The 22,270-nt window shown below is 37.9% G+C and overlaps 1 protein-coding gene across 1 annotated transcript in view; it reads right to left on the bottom strand.

Annotated features, from left to right (window-relative positions):
* ANO3 (anoctamin 3) overlaps positions 1–22,270 on the bottom strand; it is a 270,486-nt gene that overhangs the window by 159,999 nt on the left and 88,217 nt on the right. The gene's annotated exons all lie outside the window — the stretch shown is intronic.

Below are 22,270 nucleotides of genomic sequence, written 5' to 3'. Positions count from 1 at the left end.
TTATGAAAGATTTACAGTGTGCCAAGTTTATTGTACTGAGCAATGGGAATACAAATTCAGGAAATCAAGAGCCCACTTTGAGAACCACTGACTTTCTCCCCATGTACTGTGAAAAGATAAAAGTTTGCTTTTCAGTAAATTTTATTCAGTTATCAGTTAATTGATAAGTATTTATTAAGCACCCGATATATGTGAGGTACTGTGCAGGGCACTGGGTATATAAAAAAAAAAAACCAAAGCATCTCTGCCTTGAAAGAACTTATGTTCTATTATCCACCAGTTTGTTAGTAGTTCTGGGTGTGCCTTATTTTTTAAATTCACTGTGAGATTCATTAAAGGTGCTATATTTAATAGTCATATATTCTCCAACCTACAGCACAATACTCCATATTTGCATAATCAATTATTCATATTACCAGGACAATAGAGTAATTTGCTACCCAAAGCTTGAGTTTAGAACAGCATCATAGGGAAGCACGAGTGGCACAGTGGACCTGGAATCAGGAAGATCAGTTAAAATCTGGGATCAGACATTTACCAGCTATATTACTCTGGGCAAGCCACTTAACCTCAGTCTGCCTCAGTTTCCTCAGCTGTAAAATAAGGATAATAATAGCACTGACTTCCTAGGGGTGGTTGTGAGGATCCAATGGGATAGTTTTTCTTCTATGTCCATCTTGAGAGGTTCTTATCCTGGGGTCTGCTGATGAATTTGCCTTTTTTTAAAAAGGGATAACTATTTCATACTAACTGGTTCCCCTTGTATTTCTCTGTATTTTGTTTCATTCGTCTAAAAACCTGGCTAAGAAGAAGGTGTCTTTGGACTTCATCAAACTGTCAAAGGAGACCCGTGACACAGAAATGATTAAAAATCCCTGGGTTAGAAGATACCTGAAAAGTTGTCTATAGTGCATACGATGATGTATGGTATCATAGGGACCCTAGGAGGACATCTACTCCACCTCCTCCAATTTAGAGATGAGGAAACAGTCTAAGAGTGCTTGAATGATTTGTCCAAGGTCACAAGTGGTAGTATCAGAATTAGAATTCAGTCCTCTTGCCTCAAATCCAGAAGTGTTTACTACAGAAATGCTACACCTTGTCATTATTACTCTTATCATGCCATCTAGATGTCCTATGTACCAATGTGTGTATAATTATGTTTGATCTCTCCTCCAATATGTGTATATGCATATACGCGTGTCTGCATCCATCTATCTGTCTATCTATCTATCTTTCATTTGATCACAACAACCTCCTGAAGTAGGTATTATTATTATCATTATTTATTTATCATGGGGGAAGCTGAAGAGGACAGAGATCAAGTGATTTACTGAGTGCCACATCCCTTGTGTCTGAATCAGGATCAGAATTGAGGTTTTCTGGACTCCAACAAGTGAGAACTGGATTTGAGACCTGATTTGGATATGTGGGGTGAGGAAAGGTGATGACTCCATTTGCAATCCTGGGTGACTAGAAGGATTATGGGGGTGCTTCACTAGGCCACCTAGGTATATGAGCAATGAAATCAGGGAAGAGCAAGAGAACAATGCCAGAAAAAAGCATGGGATGGGCAGGCAGGATGGAGGTGCTTACAGAGTATGGGGATGGGTGGGAAGACAATACTTTAATGGTGTTTTATGCCACAGGATTGTTTTCTGTGGCTTCTCAGAAGAGCTCTTAAGGCCAATGAAGGAATAAGGGAATTCCAGGTTTGCTCTACGTTGAACCAAACTCTAGACAATGAGCTCAGTTCTCAGACCTTTAGAATCTCAATCTAAACCCACTAAAGGCCCTGTGACATTTCAGACAAATGGGAAGCACTTTCTCATAGCTCACCACACATTTAAAACGACTATGGAAGAAAACCCAATTAATTAACAAGAACATAATTCATCCCGCCATTCAGAAGAGCAATTCTGCACTGAAGAAGGGGATTCAGGATGTCTTCGAGAATTAGCTGGGACTCTGGCCTGTCACAAGCATTTTCCTCTTTAAAAAATTAGTTCATTGGGAGAGGAAAATTTTTCTCTTGTCTTAGAGATTTGACAGTGACATGCGTGTATATTTGAGATATATATGTATATATATACATATATATAGGATATGTTAAAAGAATTTGATGTACAAAATGGATTTGATATATAAAATGAATACATATGTTGATATGTGTGATATATACATTCCTAGATGGTTTGCTGGATAAAAGAAATAGAGATAGCAGTTAGACTTGTGATTTCATGGGAAAAAGAAATCTCTGGTGTGGATGTACCTTCTTCCAGTGCAGGTTAGCAACATCTTTGCAATTTAGTGTTTTAAAGAATTGTATAGATTCCTGAAAGGCTAAATCATTAGCCCAGGGTCATATAGCCAGGGTGTATCAGAGGTAAAGTCATACCTAGGTCTTCCTGGGTTCACTATGTTATGCTGCACAACAATTGATATATTTATTGTTGTTCTGTCTTTTATCAGTTGTGTCTGATTCTTTGTGATCCTGTTTGGTGTTTTCTTGGCAAATACTTAATAAATTCTTGATGACTGGCTGATAGTTAAATTAATTCTAATGAAGGAAATACAGAGAGTCACTTAACATCTCTGGCCTCAGGTACCTCATCTGTAAAATGGGTAGAGGGGTGGTTGGACCAGATGACCTCTGAGGTCTCTTCCATTTTTTTTTAGTTCTATTGTACATAGTTAGGAAATGGGTCATGCTGGCTCATCAATAGAGAGGAAGATGCCATATATTCCAAGGATTGCCATTTTCAAAGAACCATAGTAGAGTGCAATGGAAGATACTTGAACCCTGAAATGACAAGGAAAAATAAAAAAAATAACTGACATATATATGGCTATATAAGGTTTGCAAAGCCTTTAATATGCATTATCTAATTTGTGTCTTATAACTATTTTGAGAGGTAGGATTTGAACCCAGGTCTTCAAGTGTAACACTCACTTTCACTACTTGTCTCTGCCTCACAAATCAAGAAAAAACCCTCTCTTTAATAACTCAGGAAGGTCCTTCAAGATCTCATCGTTTTATTACGAATGCTTGAGTTTGGACCGGAGATGTACAGATATCTTAGGTGATATCATGGTTGGGTCACAGTGATATTGATTCATTCTACTATCTCACAAGCCAAGTGCATCTTTTGTGACTGAGAGAAGCCCTGCAATCAGCACCTCCAGTAGAGAACAGCTCTGACCTATAATGAAGACTAGTGGAAAGAGCCCTAGAGGATGTCTGGAGACTCACATTACAATCCTACACCCGTGCTACTAACACATACCCTGTGTGATTTCAGTCAGGTCATTTCTCTAGGTCTCAGTTTCCTCACCTGTAAAATGATCCATTGGGACTAGATGATCTTTAAGGTCAGTTCCAATCCCTAATGACCAACGAACTGAATATTTCCTTAAAGCATGGTGATTAGTGCTGTTAAATTCCTGGATCCATTTTAAAGTAACTTGTAAAAGAAAATCTTCTCCTTAATGTACTTTGTCAATGTCACATCATAAAGTGGAGGCCCCATCAAAGGCTGCAGCAGCCTAGATACTACCAAATTTGAAAAAACTCAAATATGACTTGGTAAAGGACTTTATGTCAATTTTCTGAGGATCTGCTTAAACTAGTCTAAATCATAGGATATCTTAGAGCTTGAAGGCTCCTTAGGGCCCATCTAGTCTAACCCACTTTTTCATAAATGAGGTAACTGAGGCCCAGAGAGGTGAAATCACTTACCCAAGGTCATGCAGGTGTTGAAAAACAGACTTAGTATATGAACTCTGGTGTTCCCACTATAAACCCAGAGTTCTTTCTCCTGAATTACACAGTTTTCTTTACAGCGGCTCACTAGAAGAAGCAGAAGAGATGATCCATTCCTCCATGCTTCTATCTTTCCATTCATCCTTCCATTCATTCATTCATCCATCCTCCTTCCATCCACCCATTCTTCTCTCTCCCTCTCTGCTTTCCTTCCTCCCTCCTTCCCTGCCTTCCTTCCATAAAAAACTCATTTAGACCATCTACTAAGATACCAGCAGGATTTTGATCTCCCTCAGTACAATCACAGATGTTTTGAAGCATAGAAATAGAAAAGTGCATTGCAAAATTCACAAAATAGCTGACATTTGTACGGTCTTTGAGAAATGCTTTACATGCGATCCAAATTCAATTTCACAATAGCTTCGAAATGTAGGTGCTATTATTATCCCTCTTTTATAGAGAAGAATACTATAGATCAGAGAGTTGATGGGACTTGCCCAGGGTCACATAGCAAGTGTCAGAACACGATTCTGAATCTGGATCTACCACTCTTTGCCACTGCATGACACTTACTTGACTGTAAATCTGTCTTGGGGAATTAACTTTTTTGGGGGTGTTTAAAATATAGAACCATGTTTAAGGGCGGTAGGTATATTTCAAAGAACTGCTCACATAATTTAGACAAAGGTCTTTCTTTATAAATCTCCAAACTCAAACATTTCCAGAATAAATAGGCATTTGGCAATTTCCAATGCATGCTCGCGGAAATGATTTATATAACCTTGGCAATGGAATGTGCCTAATTAAAATGATCCTAAATAATGTTTCTTTCCTTCAGGGAAAGAGATAGGTTTTATATCCTCTATTAGAAAACCTATTATTCTGCATTGTCAAGGGGATAGGGCAGCCTTGGGTCCCACATCATCTCACTGGGATCTTTTGCTCTCACTAATCAAATTGCCACGCTCTTTCAAATGAGCCATTCTTTTCATGAGTCAGAGACATTTACTGCAGCAGATTCCTTACCAGAGTTTATTATTTGATTAAATGATCATAAGTAGGTTTCAAGATAATAATAATTAAAAAGAAAACAACAATAACAAAGAAATAATATGGAAAACTAAGTGAATAAACTCTACTGTAAATGGGCTATTACCACAGACCACATTCTTGCCCGCAATTATCCAAAGTTAACACTAATCCTTCAACAATTAAGAACAATAGGTCACCTTAGCAAATACACATTATCTATAAGGTATATGGAACAAAATGCTTTTGAAATACGGGACCTAACACATGTGGAGACACAACATGGTGCATATCATCTCTTCTTTCCTGTCTATTATTATCATAGTACCTAAGCTCCCTTTGGAGAGCCATTGAAAGATGAGTTTACATCCTGATGCAATCTGGATACAGTTTTAAGCTATTAATGCTTACTCCAGCACCAAGATTTTTGGGACATCCTGTACTGTTATTCTACAACAACAACAGGTTTTTTTTTAAATATCTACCTGTTCAGTAGTCTATGATCTATCAAATATAAAAAAAAATGAGAGGGATTTGTCCCAGAACTGTGCTTAGCTGAACCCTACTGGAAAGGCTGAGAATGAGTTAATGAGTGTAACAAAAATAATAGCTTATATTACATAGTACCTAAAGGTACTATGCAAAATGGTATACAAACACTATTTAATTGGGCCCTTTTAATTCTGTGAGAGAAGTGCTTTATTATATCCATTTCATGCATGAGGAACTTGAGGTTTAGAAAGTTCAAACCCTTTTGTTAGTCATTTTTTGGTTGTGTCCAACACTTTGTGACCCCATATGGGGTTTTCTTGGCAGAGATTCTGGAGTGTTTTGCCGTTTCCTTCTCCAGTTCATTTTGCAGATGAGGAAACTGAGGCAAACAGGTTTAAGTGACTTGTCCAGGGTCACACAGCTAGCAAGTGTTTGAGGCCAGATTTTGAAGTCAGAAAGATGAGTCTTTCTGACACCAGGCCCAGTCTTCATTACAGTGCCTAATGTTACATATCTTTTAAATATCTGAGGCAAGATTCCAAGCTGGGCCTTCCTGATCTGAAGTCCTGCTATCTATCTACTTTCATTGAATCAATAATCTGTAGGTTATAGGAACAGGTGATTTGTACAGGTCATACATAGATATGCAAGGGAAAAGACCAAACTCTTTTGACAAATTTAGTGAACAAATCCATTATCATTGTGTACCTAGTCTGGTACGGTGGACAAAGAACCCTGACTGGAGTCAGGAAGATTCATCTTCTTGAGTTCAAATCTGCCTTCAGACACTTACTAGCTGTGTGACCCTAAGCAAGTCACTTAACTCTATTTGCCTTAGTTTTCTCATCTGGAAAGTGAGCTGGAGAAAAAAAAAGACAAACCATTCCGGTATCTTTGCCAAGAATACCCCAAATGGGGTCACAAAGGACAACAACAAAATCCAATATAACATCACAAATTCGGGTTTGGAAAAGGAACTTGGCAGTCCTTGAGTTCAACCCCTTCATTTTACCAATGAGGAAACTGAGATACAGGTGAAGAGATTTCCCAGGGTCATCCAGTCAGTATCTGAGATAGGATTTGAAATCAGGTCTTCCTGACTCCAAGCCCAGTGCTCTCTCCAATATCCAATACAGTCCACTGTATGCAAAAGAAAGCAATTATAGTAGAGATCATAGCCAACGTGTAGGGTTGGTAGGGAAGGAGGCATTTTATCAAGGAGAGTTATGACAAAGAGCAGTGGCCAAAAGCCAAGTTTGAACTGAAGAGCAATCCTAAAAGCCAAGGCTGGCATCAACTCATACCCTTTTAGTGATTCACTTGCATGTGAATCAGTGTCAAACTCGACTCAACAAACATTTAACCACCTACTGTGTACAATGCTCTATATTATACAAATCACTTGCTCTGTACCATGATTGAAAAAATGATATTTAACTTGGGCCCTGGGAAGCTGAAGCAGAGCCAAATGAGAAGGAACATATTATATCATTAACAGATGCAACTTTCTCTAAAGAAATAATAGACAAATTAGCAACTAACAGAGATGAATGGGGAATATGTAAAGCTGAAAGGCACAAGCTCTACTCTCACTTCCTGTCTTTAATGGTCTGGAAATGAACCCACATAAAGGATAATAACAAGTAATCTCATGAGATTGGTGAATATCATTCTCTCTGTTCTCCTGTGCAAAAGAAAATGAAAATGCCAAAGCAAAGGAAAATGATTCAATCTCAGAGTTACCCCCACAAGGCATGGTCTAAGGTGAGGCATCAGTAAAGAAAGCAGATCAGGGATCTTGTCTAACTTAATCTGAGATCTCTTCCAACTCTCTAATCGTTTGATACTAGACACACCATACCAGATCCATTGGTCACTCAGTGAATCTTCACACATCACATTTGGGTACCTGTAGAGCAGGGCTATCCAAAATGTGGCCCATGCTGCACGCGGCCACAGTGAGATTCATGTGGCCTACCTACAAGCATAGAAATTTACATAAATGCTTTAGTAAATGAAGCTGAGCTACCTCAGAACTCTCGCTAAAATGGCAAATCAAAATATATTGTCTATTGTTTCAATAAAAACCTAAGGTTGGGCAGTAGAGTATCTAAAGTCTCCATAGTGTTCCCTGTCCCAATAATTTTTGCATAGTCTCCTCCTTGGAGATTATGTAGCTATGTTTTACTAAAAATCATAAACATTTAACAAATTACTTATCAATCAGGTACCATGTGCCAGGCACTGTGCTAGGAATAAGAATCAGTCTCTGTGAACACAGAGCCTGTATTCTAATGGAGGAGACATTTATACTTATACAGAGATAACCCTGTCCTCATCAATATAAAATTATAAGAGAAAGTGGGGAGACAATCTAAAGGTAGATAAATTAAATAATCAAATTACTTAATTAAAACAAATGTAAGTAGATAATTTAAATCTCAATGAGCTTGTATTTTAAGAGGGAGATGTAAGTCAATAACCTGCCCTAAAGATGCTGACACTCTAATAGAGGTACACATTAATACATATTGGATATATGCAAAGTAAATATAAGGTGGTATTTTTTTTCTAAGCAGGGGAAGCAGTAGATGGTGGAATTAGGACAGGCCTCATGCTGGAGATGGCATGTGAGCTGAGTTTTAAAGGAGGCTAAAAGTTCTAAGAGGTAGAGTTCAGAAGTGAGTACTTTTTAGAAATGGGATAAAAGTCTGTACCAAGGCAAAGTATCACAGGAATAATATTTGTGTACACCCAAAGAGCAATGAAAAAAATATGGTGGGTACTATTACTGAAATAAATGGTCTCAAAAGATATTAGGGACATATTTGTCTGCCCAAAGAGGTCTGCAGGTCAAGTGGCAAAAATGAGGGATAAAAGATGAACAGGCCCACTGCTGTATGGCATCCATAAAATAGTAAAAGAATGAGAGAAAGGTCTCTAGCACAGAAGTCTGATATTTTTTCTTTTTTATGGGGTGTTTACAGTTTCATATTGTAAAATTTGGTTTAAGTATTTGGTCATAGGCTCTGTGTAGACTGTTGACCTTCAAATGTTGTCTATGGCTTCTGCAAAATTCCCCCCAAATTCCCATTTAATTTCTTATGCTGACCTGTGATATGGTGAAACTGATGGGGAAGGTCATGATGAGAAGTTATAACCATATATAACATTTCATTTCCCACCTCCACAACTTTGCATTTGCTTTTTTTGATTCCCAGAATGATTTCCCTCCTCAACTCCCCCTCATGGAATTTCTAGTTCTTTTATAGCATTTGTTGCTATTGAGTGAGATGCTCTGGAGGAGAAAGTGAGGCTGGTGATTTTGCACAGCCCTGCCTTCACACAAATCAGTCAACTGCAAGTCATGTCATCACCTCCCTGATGTCATGGTCCTTTTTGAGAATGAAAGACAAATCACACAATTTGCTGTTGAGTCATTTCAGTCATGTCCAACTCTTTGTGACCCCATTTGGGGTTTTCCTGGTAAAGATACTGTAGTGATTTGTCATTTCTTTTTCCAGCTCATTTTACAGGCAAACAGGATTAAGTGACTCGCCCAGGGTCAAATAGCTAGCAAGTGTCTGAAAACAGATTTGAACATGGGAAGATGAGTCTTCCTGATTCCCAGACCAGTGCTCTATCTGCTTTACCACCTAAGTGTATGAGTTCACATCATTTCCTACAACAGACCTTTCAGGATTTCTAGAGTTCTCAGCTGTATTTTTCAAAGGCATTTTGTATTTATTTATCTGATCACATGTTGTATGCAAGTTCCTTGAGGTGAAGTTCTGTTTCATATTTGATCATAGTTATGGTGCCTCCTGTGCATACAATAGGTGCTTAATAAACACATTCAATTAGAAAAAGAATATTGAATTATTTCTTGCAGAGATTGCCTTGGTTGAGAATACTAACATCTCCTATTTCTATCCTTGGTCTTTATGATAAAATGCACTGGTTCCAATAGGCCCAAAGTACTCTGGGCTATATGCTTCGTAGTTGCAGAAAATTGGTTTTTGTTGTTCAACAGGCCTCTGGTCTCCAGATTTATGACACTGAAAAAGGGACTCTCCACAGGCATCACTTGAAGCAATAAAATGCCCCCTTCCTGGGTTGGGGAAATTTGTTGAATAATGACGTGGCTGTGGTGGGATTGGAGAAGGGAACAGAAGGAAAAGCCTGTCTTCTTGCCACAATTCCATGATGCCATAGATGTCACATCCTGCTTCAAGAAAAGCTTTCTGGGAATAAAAAGCCTGATTTTCAGTTGACTCCAGTTATCCCACATGTGGGAAAAAAATTGTTAGTGAGAGCAAGTTGGCTTTTTAGTGAAGAACAATCTGTCTTTTGGACCACCTGGTTATAATTTAGTGAAGTATTAGGCTCCTGCTCAGTCAACTAGAATTTATAAAGTGCCTACTATGTGCTAAGAGCTGACACAGCTGGAAGGAAGATAAGAGAACATCTATTTCAAGGGTGTCATTTTGCAGAGAGAGAGAGAGAGAGGTCTAAAGAAAACAGTGATTTGTGTACCACTGAGTCAGTCATTATAGTGTGGCAGATGGTACAGTCATATTAATTTCAGTATACATGGAAGGTTCATTCAGGGCATGTAGAAGGGACCCAACCAATAGTGTGGTGTCTGCTCTTTTCAATGGCTCATCATTGAGTAAGCTAGGGTGCATCCAGAGATATGGCATCAATATGCTAGTCTTTCCTGATCATCCATCCGACATAAAGAAATGGAAGGATCTTAGAAGGGTTCTGGCTCAATCCTTTCATCTTACATTGACTCTCAAGGAGGATAAATTATTTGCCTGGGATCACAGGCTTAGAACTAAGATTTATCATGTTCTACTTTCTGTTATATTTATGCATAAGCATTGTATCTCCCTAGTCTAGATGATGAACTCCCTGGGATCGTCAACCAAGTTTTATTCATCTTTGTATTCCTCCTTACCCCACTCCTACTCCTCACTGAGATGAGGTGATCCAAAATCATATATGGCCTTGGAAATCAAGGCAAAAGGGGATTTTCTGTTATCTTGTGTAGGTCTAGAGTCATCTTGAATTAAGCAAAAGGCTGATGTGGAAATAAATACTGAGAATGTCTCTGAAAGAAAAATTACTTAGAAAAGCAGCAGCTAAAGCTCATATCTTTTTAAGACCATTCTCCAGAGCAGTTATGTAAAACTCAAATAGAAACAGATCCTATGAGCAGCATATTGACTTAGAAAACTGCAAATCAACATTAATTATACTGTACTTTTATTTATTCTTAAACTTTCCCAATTACATTTTTAATTTGGTTGGCAGCAATTGGGAATTTTGCTGGGCCCATGAAGCCCGTGGGCTGTGAGTTTAACATCTCTGCAGGCCAGAGTATGTTTAGGTTGAGGCATTCTCCCTCTCAGTGGTTCTGAATTGGCACTTTTGATGGTGGGGGTGTTTTTAAGTCATCATTAAGTTGACTCATGATAGAGGAAGCTATTACATACATAGTATGGGAGGGCAAATGAGGAAAATTAGTGATGTAAGTTTACTTCAACTAGTACCATCTTCCCCTCAGTCTCCTGAAATCTGAGGACACTGACTATCTGTTTTTATCTTTGGATCTCTAGCTCCTTTAAGAAAATAATTTAAAGCATGTTTGTTGAGCTTTTTGTTCTTCCATTTATTCAATGAACACTTTTAAATGTCTACTATTGTCAAAGCTGGAGGCATAATTAAGATCAACCTTCGTAACAAATGGAACTCTCCAAAGGGAGGAATGGATTGCCTTGAGGTAGTAAGTGGCTCATCTCTGTAGGTGTTCAAATAGAGCCCAGAAGATCACTCATCAGGGATGTTGGAGAGGAAAGTTAGTCATCAGTGCCTTTGAACTCTAAGTCCATGACAAATGTTGCTTCCATTATATGTATCACGAACTTAAAAATGAGGGAGGGAGGGAGGGAGAGGGCGGGGGAGAGAGAGAGAGAGAGAAAGTGGGAGGGGGGGAGGGAGAAAGAGAGAGGGGGGGAGGGAGGAAGAGGAGTATAATGAGACTTAGCATTATGTACTGGACAGAGAAACGGCCCTAGGATCAAAATCTGAATTGAAATTCTACCTTTGATACAGTGGCCGTGTGACCTTGGTCAAGTCATTTAATCTGTGTCCCAGTTGCTTATCTCTAGTTATAGAGGGAGTCTCTTCAGTAGCAGCTTCTATGTCAATCCCAGTTCCAGTTCAAGCACATAAATGAACACAATTTAAATTTAAGAAAATCAACAACAGAATATTATAAAGAGGATTTTTATGTTCAATTTCATTTGAAAAGAAGGGCTTCATCCTCTGCAATATTTATATCAGATGTGTATATTCTTTATTGCTTGTCAGGTATAAGTAACTATAATTCATAAAAGAGTGTCTTAAATTTAAACCCCTCCACTTTGAAGCAATCTGTAGTAGGTAAACTAGATCAAATCAACAACTCTATTAAGCCCCTACTGTGTGGCTGGCACCATGCTAAGTTCCAGGGATACAAAGGAAAGCAAAAAACCAGTCCAGTCCTTATTCTCAGGGAGAACGGAGTTCATTTTGAGTTGGTTAGCAGGATCCTTTTATATTTTCTCTTCTAACATATTTCTCAGACTTTTGAAAAAGTCATAGTATAACTCCCTGTAAAATAAGGAGTATGGAAGAACTATTCTCCAAGGTACCTTTCAGCCCTAACATTCTCTAGGTCTATAATTTTACCCAAGATGAATTATTTTTTCTCCTTCCTCTGTCAGGTGAAGAAAAATTGCACTTCATAAAACGATACTTTGACTTCAATTGCCTTATTCTGCCACGGACAGAAATCTCACATGCTTGGATGGCCTTACGTGAACCACATCCTTTGTTGGTTTCACAAGAACTCACCTTACCTGTCCAACCTTTTCCTCCAAGTCTGATGAGATCAACTGGGTCTACTTTGTGGTGCCTGTACATACCACGTCTTATCTGCTTCCATGTCTTTCCTTATGAGGCTCCCTCTATCTAATAATAGGATAATATAGTACTTGACATAGGCTTGACAAGCACCTCTGATGTAGGTGCTTTTAGACAAGAGGAAACTGAGGATGAAGGAGTTTAAATAAATGGCCCAGTGTCACAATTTAATAAGTATCTGATTTGATTTGAACTCTAGTCCTCTTAACTCCAAGGCCAATAATCTATCCAGAGTTCTTGTGAGGATTAAATGAAATAACATATAGAAAGTGCTTTTGCAAGCCTTAAAGCACTATATAAACACTATTATTATTATTGCTTTATTTGTTGCGGTTCAATAAAGTGAGTGTTGGGTTTGAGTCAGAAAGACAGAATTCAAATCCTGCCTCAGACATGTCACCTGAATTCTCTTGGTCTCAGTTTCCTCATTTCTAAAATGAGGGGGACTCTCAGGTCCCTTTCAGTACTAAATCTATGACTTGATGACCTTTCCTTGCTGACCTCAAAAATCACTCTTCAGGGGCAGCTAAGTGGCATGGTGAATAGAGTACCAGCCCTGTAGGCAGGAGGACCTGAGTTTAAATCTGGCCCCAAATGCTTGACACTTACTAGCTGTGTTGTGACCTTGGGCATGTCACTTAACCCAAATTGCTTTGCCTTCCCCCCTCCAAAAAGAAGAAATCACTCTTCATTGGAAATAAAATTTAGATTACTATAGTTCTCTCTCCTTTCCCCGTAGGTCTACCCACAACTTTGATTCATGGGAGACCATGGAGTTCCATAATGAACTGTACAGAACTAGGAAAACATGAATGCTGAAAAGATAGATTGTTCCATCCAGGGATAGCTTGGTGTTTTAACAATTTCAGGAATTGGACAGTAGGTTTTTAAAAAGAAATTCTTTGAATACAAAACTATTTTTCAGTGGTGGATGAAAGTAGACCTCAGTTCACCTAAAATCTAGCACAGTTCAGGGAAAACTGAATGCCTTTGCTTCTCTGTAGACGATGAAAAAGTACAAATATCTGTGCATGATTCATTATACAATTTTGTATCTGAGGCATCATCTCATTTCTCCTGGACTGAATTAACCATTTTCCACATTTGTGAGTTTTTTGGTTTTTGTTTTGTTTTTATAAATAAGGATTTCAATCGTTCCGGTTCGTTAGGGAAGGCAAATATCATAGGACTTGACCTAGGACTAAAATGTGTCACTGAAGGCAAGAAAGATCTAGCAGACAAAACTTTTAATTCTTTCATATTTTAGAGCTAGAGCGACTGAGCCTCATGCACAGTACTGTGTTGTATAAAGAGAGCTAGAGATAGGGTCAGAAGGTCTGTGTTTGAGGCCCACCACCACCACTCACTGGCTACATGACCACATTCAATTAAGCCTCACCTCCATCATGTATGTGCATTTTTTGTTCTTGCCACTTCTCCTCCAGAACACAGACTACTGTCATTTTAAGTCAGTAGCTCCCATCTCATTTCCTGACATTAGAGAACAGTGAAACGTTTGCCAGTGAGAGGTTTGACAGCTAGCGTATGCCACAGGATGGATTTGATCCCAGGTCTTTCTCCAGGGCTGGCCCTCTCCCTACCATAATATGCTATCTCTCTCCTCGCTTATAGGAAAAGGGTAATGATTCTTATCTGATGAACTGAATGAAAACCGGTGATGGAATGGAGTTGGTTTGGCATGGCAATCAAAAGAAATACTGAGATTATGCCTTATGAACACTGAGTCCATCTTGTGCCGCCATATGTATTATCCTTTACCTTGTTTTTCTGCAAATTATCCATGAGAAACTCGATGATATAAGCCTTCTATTGTTTCATAAATGCAGGTGGATGCAATTAGTTAGCATCTCTCAATTCTGGGAGAAGAAAGAAGATCCTGAAACCTATTCATCCCCCTCCCAACTTGACTGAAACTCACTCTTCCCCTTTCCAACTTAGAAAGTTCCCAATCTTTTCCCCAATTACAAATCAGATTACCTAATTTTCTATCCTGCTAAGTACTTTTAAACATTAATTGACCTTAGTTGATTAATTTTTTTAATATATAAAAATCTGTCTCACTCTATATTCAGGGTCTTTGGGCTGACTGGGGAGTCCACTAATCTGTTTTGCTAATAAATAATATAGCTCAGATTGTTTCCTCAGTTATTATTAATTACCTGCTGCGTCTCAAAAGACTGTTGTGAGGATCCATCGTGAAAAGTGTTTTAACCACAGAGATATAACTGTTATCTTAGAGTAACAGTCTGAGTCTCAAACCCCAATTCAGCAGACACTATGGAGCCCAAGTCACAAAGCAGCTGCAGGTATTTTTCTGCTTTTTTTTTTTTAATTTCCAAAGTAACTTTAAACTTTTCTTCATTTTCTGATCTCAAATTGGTAGCTTCCCTGGGTGTTTCAGTGGAATCAGAAGGCCACATCTTTGAAAGAGATTGGTTTATTAAGATCTAAATAGGCCTACTGGTAAAATAAATTTGCAGTTTTCCTTACTTCCTCCTTTTCCTGAGTCTCTGAAATAAATACTTTTTTAAGAGTCAAGTTTTGACTATCACCTTAATGGAAATGATTAGAGGCCTCCTTTTAAAATATCATAACAAAATAATTTTAAAAGTAGTTAATCTGTAATCATTCTTCATAGTTTTGTTGCCAGAAATCACTCAACAGAATGTAAACTACTTTAAGGTGGGAAGTATTTTTCATTTTTGTCTCTGCCATCACTAATACCTAGTACAGCAGAGGAGCTTAGTAAACTCTTATGGAATTTCACTTAGTAACATTACATCTTAATTTCCATTTCATGTCTCAGAAAAGTCATCTTTTTTAGGTACTATCTATCCAAAGAGACAGGGAACTGAAAAGACGGTTCTCTCAATAGGATTATTGAGGCTGTTCAGTCATTTCAGCCATGTCCAACTCTGTGATCCCATTTCCGGTTTTCTAAGCAAAGATACTGGAGTGGTTTGCCACTTTTTCCCCAGTTTATTTTACAGATAAGGAAATTGAGGCAAACAGGGTAGAGTGATTTTCCCAGGGTCACACAGATAGTCTTTGAGGCCACATTTGAACTCAGGAAGATAAGTCTTCCTGACTCCAGGCCCATCATTGTATTCACTGTGCCACCTAGCTGTGCTTAATAGGGGCATTAACATTTGTAAGCACATTACTGAATGAATAAACACTTAGATGATTGCTGTTCTCTCAGAAATCCTCCCTAGAGGACTTACTTAACCTACTGGGATTTTTTTCCTCTAGGTTTCTCAACATTACAAGGATACCAACAGCTCATACAGACCATTCATTGGTTATCCTTTGTTCTCATCATGTGATCTTCACCTTCTTCTCTAGTCAAAGATGACATAATAGGAAGAGCTCTGAATTTGGAGCACAGAGGAAATGGGTTCCAATTCTGCCTCTGGGTGACCCTAGGCACATCCCAAAGACCATTCTGGGCCTCACTTTTCTAATCTGTAAAATCGAGTTTGAATAGATGACTTGTAAGATCACCTTCACCTCAAAATCTATGATTCTATTCTTTACAAACCATATTATTTTGTATACTCCAGGTTCTATTTCTGGAGCTTCTACTATGTTCTAATGATTTATTTTATCTATCAAGTAGTAACTATTCTTACAGGGTAGCTAGGTGGCACAGTGGATAGGGCACTGGGCTTGGCATCAGGAAGATGAATTGTCCTGAATTTGAATTTGGCCTCAGACACTTAGTAGCTGTGTGACCCTGGGCAAGTCACTTAACCCTGTTTCTCTCAGTTTCCTCATCTGTAAAATGAGCTGGGGAAGGAAATGGCAAACCATTCTAGTATCTTTGCCAAGAAGACCCCAATGGGGTCACAAGGAGTTGGACACAACGGAAAAGACTCAACAACAACAAAACAATTCTTATAAGGGCCAGTGTTTTAAAAGTTGGCAGAAAGAGCCCTTCTTCATGAACTTTTTGTAGTCATTTAATAGCTTTTCTCATTTAGTCTTCTATATGAATTCTGTCAGAAAATATTTATTAACTCTGTAATAGCCTATTGGTATTTTTGTTTTTATTGAATAACTTTCACAAATTAATTTTGGTATTATTATATTATTGTTATAATAATTAGATCCAACCATGAGCAAGAAATAGCCTTCAAGTTGGCAGTTCTTCCTTCCTTTGTCAATTTTTTTTTACAATTGTCTTTTTACAGGTTTCACGTGCCATTGAACATCAATGCCCAGACACATGATACATTTTATTGTTGATGTAAATTTTGTTTTATATAAACATGCAGATAGTATTGTTGGGTGTATTTTATATTCTGATACATGCTAGAATTATCATCTCAATTTTTTTGCTTAGTCTATTAAATTTTCTCACTACACATTCACACCATCCCTACCATTTTCCCAGTTGAATATAAGCAGCTCCTTTTGAGGGCAGGGATTGTTTTTTATTTCAACTTTGGGTCCCTAGCATTTAGGACAATTCTTGGCACAGGCAGCTACATTGCAGAAGAGACAACATGGTAGGCCTGGACTCAAGAAGATCCAAGTTCACATCTGGGCCTTACTACTTGCAACCTACGTAAATGACTTAACCCCTATCTGCCTCAATTTCTTAACTGTAAAACAGGGATAATAGTAGCACCTACCTTCCAGGGTTGTTGTAAGGATTAAAACAGTTAATATTTGTAGCTCAGTGCTGGCACGTAATAGATACTTACTAATTCCACTCTCCCTCCCTTTGTCCTTTTTTCCTCTTTCTACGTACTCCTTTATTGGTAATATGGCAGAGCATGAATATGAAATGAAACATGGCAGCCTCATAATGCCTTCAGGCACTCTGTGCATTCTGTGATCTGGCCACACTGACCTTGTTGTTTCTAACAGAAAACACTGTATCTCCAATCTCTATGTATTTAAACGGGCTGTCATCCATCCATGCCTAAATATTCACTTTTCTTCTGCCTATTTTATTTGGCCTTATTCAAGATTCAGCTCAAATCCCACCTTCAGCAGGAGGTCTCTCCCGATTCTGCCTCCCCCACCTCCACCACTCCACTGTGTTTCTTCTGTGATGATCTTTTACACTGTATATAGCTTATATGCAGAGAGTTATTAGCGTGTTGTCTCTGCCATTCATATAGGAGCTGTTTAAAGACGGCAACCAGGTTCTTGTCTTTGTATTGTGCTTAGCACTATGTCAGGCATGCAGTAAGTGCTCAAGAAATGCATAACTGACTTATTAATTCAAACACATGAGATAACAAATCACGGGATTTTTTTTTCTCTTACATTCAGGGAAGAGTAAGTATTTTCATCATCCTGTGAGGAAATTAAAAAAAAAAAACTTTTATAAATGTTGCCTCCCTCATTTGAAACCACAATAAATTGAAAGAGCTCCACAACCCACCCTTGTATATTTTACTGTATCCTGGTACATATGACTCCCTAATTCATGGATGCCTAGATTTTAATTACCCTAGATTCTTTCAGGGGTAGGGTAGCTAGGTGGCACAATAGATAGAATGCCAGGCCTGGAGTCAGGAAGACTCTTCTTCCTGAGTTCAAATCTGGCCTCAGACATCTACCGGCTGCATGATCCTGAGCAAGTCACTTAATCCTATTTGCCTTAGTTTCGTCATCGGTAAAATGGGCTGGAGAAGGAAATAGCAAACCACACCAGTATCTCTACCAAGAAAACCCCAAAAGAGATCACAAAGAGTTAGACATGACTGAAACAACTCAATAACAGCAAAAATCAACCACAAAAAAGATTTCCTCAGTAAGGTTACCATGTATTGCACGTGCATGACTAAACGAGAAATCTTAATGGTATAAAAGATCCTTTTTAAAGCCCATGTTTTAAAATGTTGATATCTATATAGTATTGCTTGCCATCTCAATGAGTGGAGGAGAGGTTTGAAGGAGAGAGAGAATTTGGAACTCAAAGTTTAAAAAGTGCACGTCAAAAAAATAAATAAATAAATAAACAAACAAACAAACAAATAAATAAATAAATAAATAAAATGTTCCCACCTGCCTCAGGGAGCTAAAGACAGCTGTCCTGCATTTTCTGCAACTAAATTCTTGAACCTTAATATTCTAAAATACTCAAAGATCAGGCCTGATTTTTAGAAGCCCACTTCTCAGTTGTTTAAAAAGGAAACAAACTATTTTCATAATCTAGATTTAACACTGATCCTTTCTGCTTGGAAAACTTACATTTTTTTGCTAACAGTAACAAAAAAGAACTATGCTACTCCCCAAATAATTTGTTTGTACACATGCCTTGGACAGAATTGGCCCTTTGGGTACATTCATTGAAAATCCATGCCACTGTCCAAGTTTTGTGTGACAAGACTTTTTGAAAGCATCCTTCAGATGAAGGACAGAATGCTGGCCCTTTCCCCTGAGCATATTCCCTTAGTGGGAGTCTTTGGGAGTGGATGCTTAACTTTAGGGTGTGAGCTAACAATCATATTTCTCCATTGGAACAAAAATCAGAAACTCATCCTTTTATTTGGAGAATCTATACTTGCTAGGATTCAACTAAGCTGACGTCCTAGCTCTGGTACTTGAGAGGCACGACACCATAGACAGGTCAAAATCTTTATGAATATCCATGTGCCCAGTCTGTAAACAGGGTTTGATAAGACTTGCTACCACCTACCTTACATAGTTGTTGTGAAGAAGGCACTTTGAAATCTTTAAAGCACTTTTTTGGAGTTGGGATATCAGTATCTGTTATTACACTGGTATAAGAATCCTTATAGGAGGAGAAAACTCTTTATACCAATGCATATGAACATTTTTGAATTATATTTCTCTTCACCACTCAACAAATTACAGTGGCTCCCTATTACCTTCAAGATCAAATACAAAATGTTCAGTTTGACATTCGAAGCCCTTTATAACCTACCCTCTCCTACCTGTGCTTCTTACCCCTCATTCTACCCCAATACATACTCTTTGATCCAGCCTCCTGGCTTGTTCTATAAATAAGACCCTTTCCCTTGGCTCTGGGCATATTCTCAGGCTATTCCCATGCTTATAATGCTCTCTCTCCTCTGTTCTGGCTACTGACCTCCCTGGCTTCCTTTGAGCCCCAACTAAAACCCTTCTACAGGAAGGTTTCCTCAACCTCTCTTAATTCTAGTGCCTTTCTTCTGTTAATCATTTCCTATTTATTCTTCCTGCCTTGTTTTAGCTCTTCCATTAGATTAGAAGCTCCTTGAGGACAGGAGCTGTCTTTTGCCTCCTTTTGTAGCCCCAGTTGTTAGCTCAGCACCTGCTGCCTAGTAGACATTTCATAAATATTTATAGCTTGATTGTTTGATTTGTACCAATCTGATGCTATAATGGGATAACGAGAAAGTCCTTGGAGTCAGAAAGTCCTGGTTCCACACTCCACCTGTGGCCCATACTATGTGACCATGGGGAAGTCTCTATGACCCCACACTTCTCTCCAAGAATGAATTGCATATAAACTTTTGGCCTGTAGCCACAGGCAGGGTTTTCATGCTGGTATCACAATTCTGGTGGAAAATACAAATGCAACACAAAAACATTTCTGCAAGTAGCTGCAGTTTCATATTTTAGGGCTCAATACTCAGTTGCAATAATCAGGTGGGTGGTCAAGTGGATAGAATGCTGGACCTGGAGCGGGAAAGACCTAATTCAAATCCAGTCTCAGACACTTAAGACTGTGTGACCCTGGGCAAGTCACTTAATATTTCACCCTCAGCTTCCTCACCTGTAAAATGGGGATAATAAGAGCACCTATCCCTCATGGTTTTTATGAGCATAAAATTAGCTAATACTTATAAAGCATTTGCAAATCCCAAAAGCTTTATGTGCTATTATTATTAACATAATTATATTAATTTCTCTTAAATATGTGTATACATATATATGTGTATGTATGTGCATATATATGTGTGTATATATATATATATATATACACATATGGATGTATATAAACATTTCAATAAATATACATTAGGTATTACAGGTAGCTACATTAATAATGTCAATCTACCCCAAAAAGTCATCAATACATGCAATATCTTTTGCAAAACTAGGCATAATATTCACATATTTTCCTTCCATGTCAAGGGAGCCCATTTGTCTTTTTTTTACAGACTCAATAAAATCTCTTGTGATTTCTAAAAAGATTCAAAATCATTATAACTTACATTCATGATGTTCTGAGAAAGACCCTGATAAAGCCTTCAGTTGCAATGAGAATCTGAATAATAGTTCATATCATGGACCTGAGTTTAAGACGATTCAGCAGACACAGCATAAGAGTAAATACTTTTATGCTATGAACATCATCACTCTCCCCAATCCTCTTCTCGAAGAGTTTTAATTTCTTTCCTTTGATACTTTGGCATTTACTGCCCTGGAGACTTTTGTCTAGCTCCCATGGTTATGGTGGTACAAATGGCAACACGGTCCAGAGAACTAATATGTAGCTACACATTTGGGGTTCCCAAAGCAAGCAACATGAACTATGCCCTTAAGTAAAAACTCCAATTCGTAGTGGTTGTTTTGTTGATGGTCTTCAGATGTCTCAGTTGTGTTCAACTTTTCATGACCCCATTTGGGGTTTTCTTGGCAAAGATACTGGAGTGGTTTGCCATTTCCTTCTTCAGTTCAATTTATAGATGAGGCATTGAGTCAGACAGGGATAAATGACTTGCTCAGAGACATATAGCTAGCAAGTGTCTGAGACCAGATTTAAATTCAGGAAGATGAGTGTTTCTGACTTCAGGCCTGGTACTCTATCCACTATGCCACCTAGCTGCCACTGAATTTGAATACAGGGGAAAATACAATAAGCAATTAACAAAATTTTGAGTTAAATGGAAAGGGGACTTGAATATTCTAGGAGCTCATAGATGATTTTTATTAAAAATGTGTGCTATCTCACAGTTTCCTCTTTTAACCAATTACTTTCTAATTAGGTGTGAAGTTTAGTTGCTTCTATAATGATGAAATAAAACGTCTTTCAAAACTATTTAATTTTTTTCATCCCGTGTATTTTGGTGCCCTTGGCCAAACAGCCAATTATTCTCTGTCCCAGTTACTGTCTTACCAGAGTGATTATACAACTTGTTGAAGCTTACACGGGCAGCTAAGCATCAGGACCAGAAAGAAAGCTCTTGACTCCAAATTCACTTTGTTCCCCCTAACATCCCTTCATTTATCTCATTTAGAGCTGAACTGTGACTTGCCCATCTCCCTTTTCAGTCATATATAATCTCAATAACCTTAAACTTATTACATTTTAATTCTTATTTATTTCCCAAGACTTATGAGGCCAAAACCTATGATTATAATTGATTCTGTCAAGACAACATCTGTATGAAATGGTGTAAAATCAAACAAAACCATTGTTCCCCCAGGGAAAAAAATAAGCAAATATATTTTCTCTGTAATTAATCAGCAAAGTTAAGAATAATTCTCTAGCTGACTTAGGAAATCTGAAACTGTGATTTGATAGAGGGTGAAAAAGTGACTGCATGAGTTAATAATCCTAAAATATTTAGGAACAGATTCACAAAAATTGGTCCCTTTGAGACAGAAATGTCTATGGCAGGCAGGGTTGTGCTTACCATGATAATACTGATTATAACTCATATATATGTTGTGTTTAATGATTGCAAAATTCTTTACATATATATATTACATATAAATAAACATACATGAACATTAGATATATTGATATTTATTATATAGAATATATAATTTCTATATTTATATACATATATTCTTTTTAAATGAACCTCACAACATTATGAATGACACAATCAATAATAATAAATAACACCAATAACTAGCCAGTGTCAAGTGTGAGGAACACTATGGTCAGTAGATTGCATAGTATATGGAGGTTAGAGAAGCATAAGAAGATTGGGAAGACAGGAAGGGCCAAGGTCCTGAAGGACATCAAAAACTCAGTAGAAGGTTATATATTTGATCCTGGAAGTAATAGGGAGC

The sequence above is a fragment of the Trichosurus vulpecula genome, chromosome 6 (genome assembly GCF_011100635.1).
Source record: "Trichosurus vulpecula isolate mTriVul1 chromosome 6, mTriVul1.pri, whole genome shotgun sequence".
NCBI classification, from domain to species: domain Eukaryota; kingdom Metazoa; phylum Chordata; class Mammalia; order Diprotodontia; family Phalangeridae; genus Trichosurus; species Trichosurus vulpecula.
The sequence above is the reverse complement of the archived record's forward strand: the minus strand, read 5'-3'. Positions and strand labels throughout refer to the sequence as shown.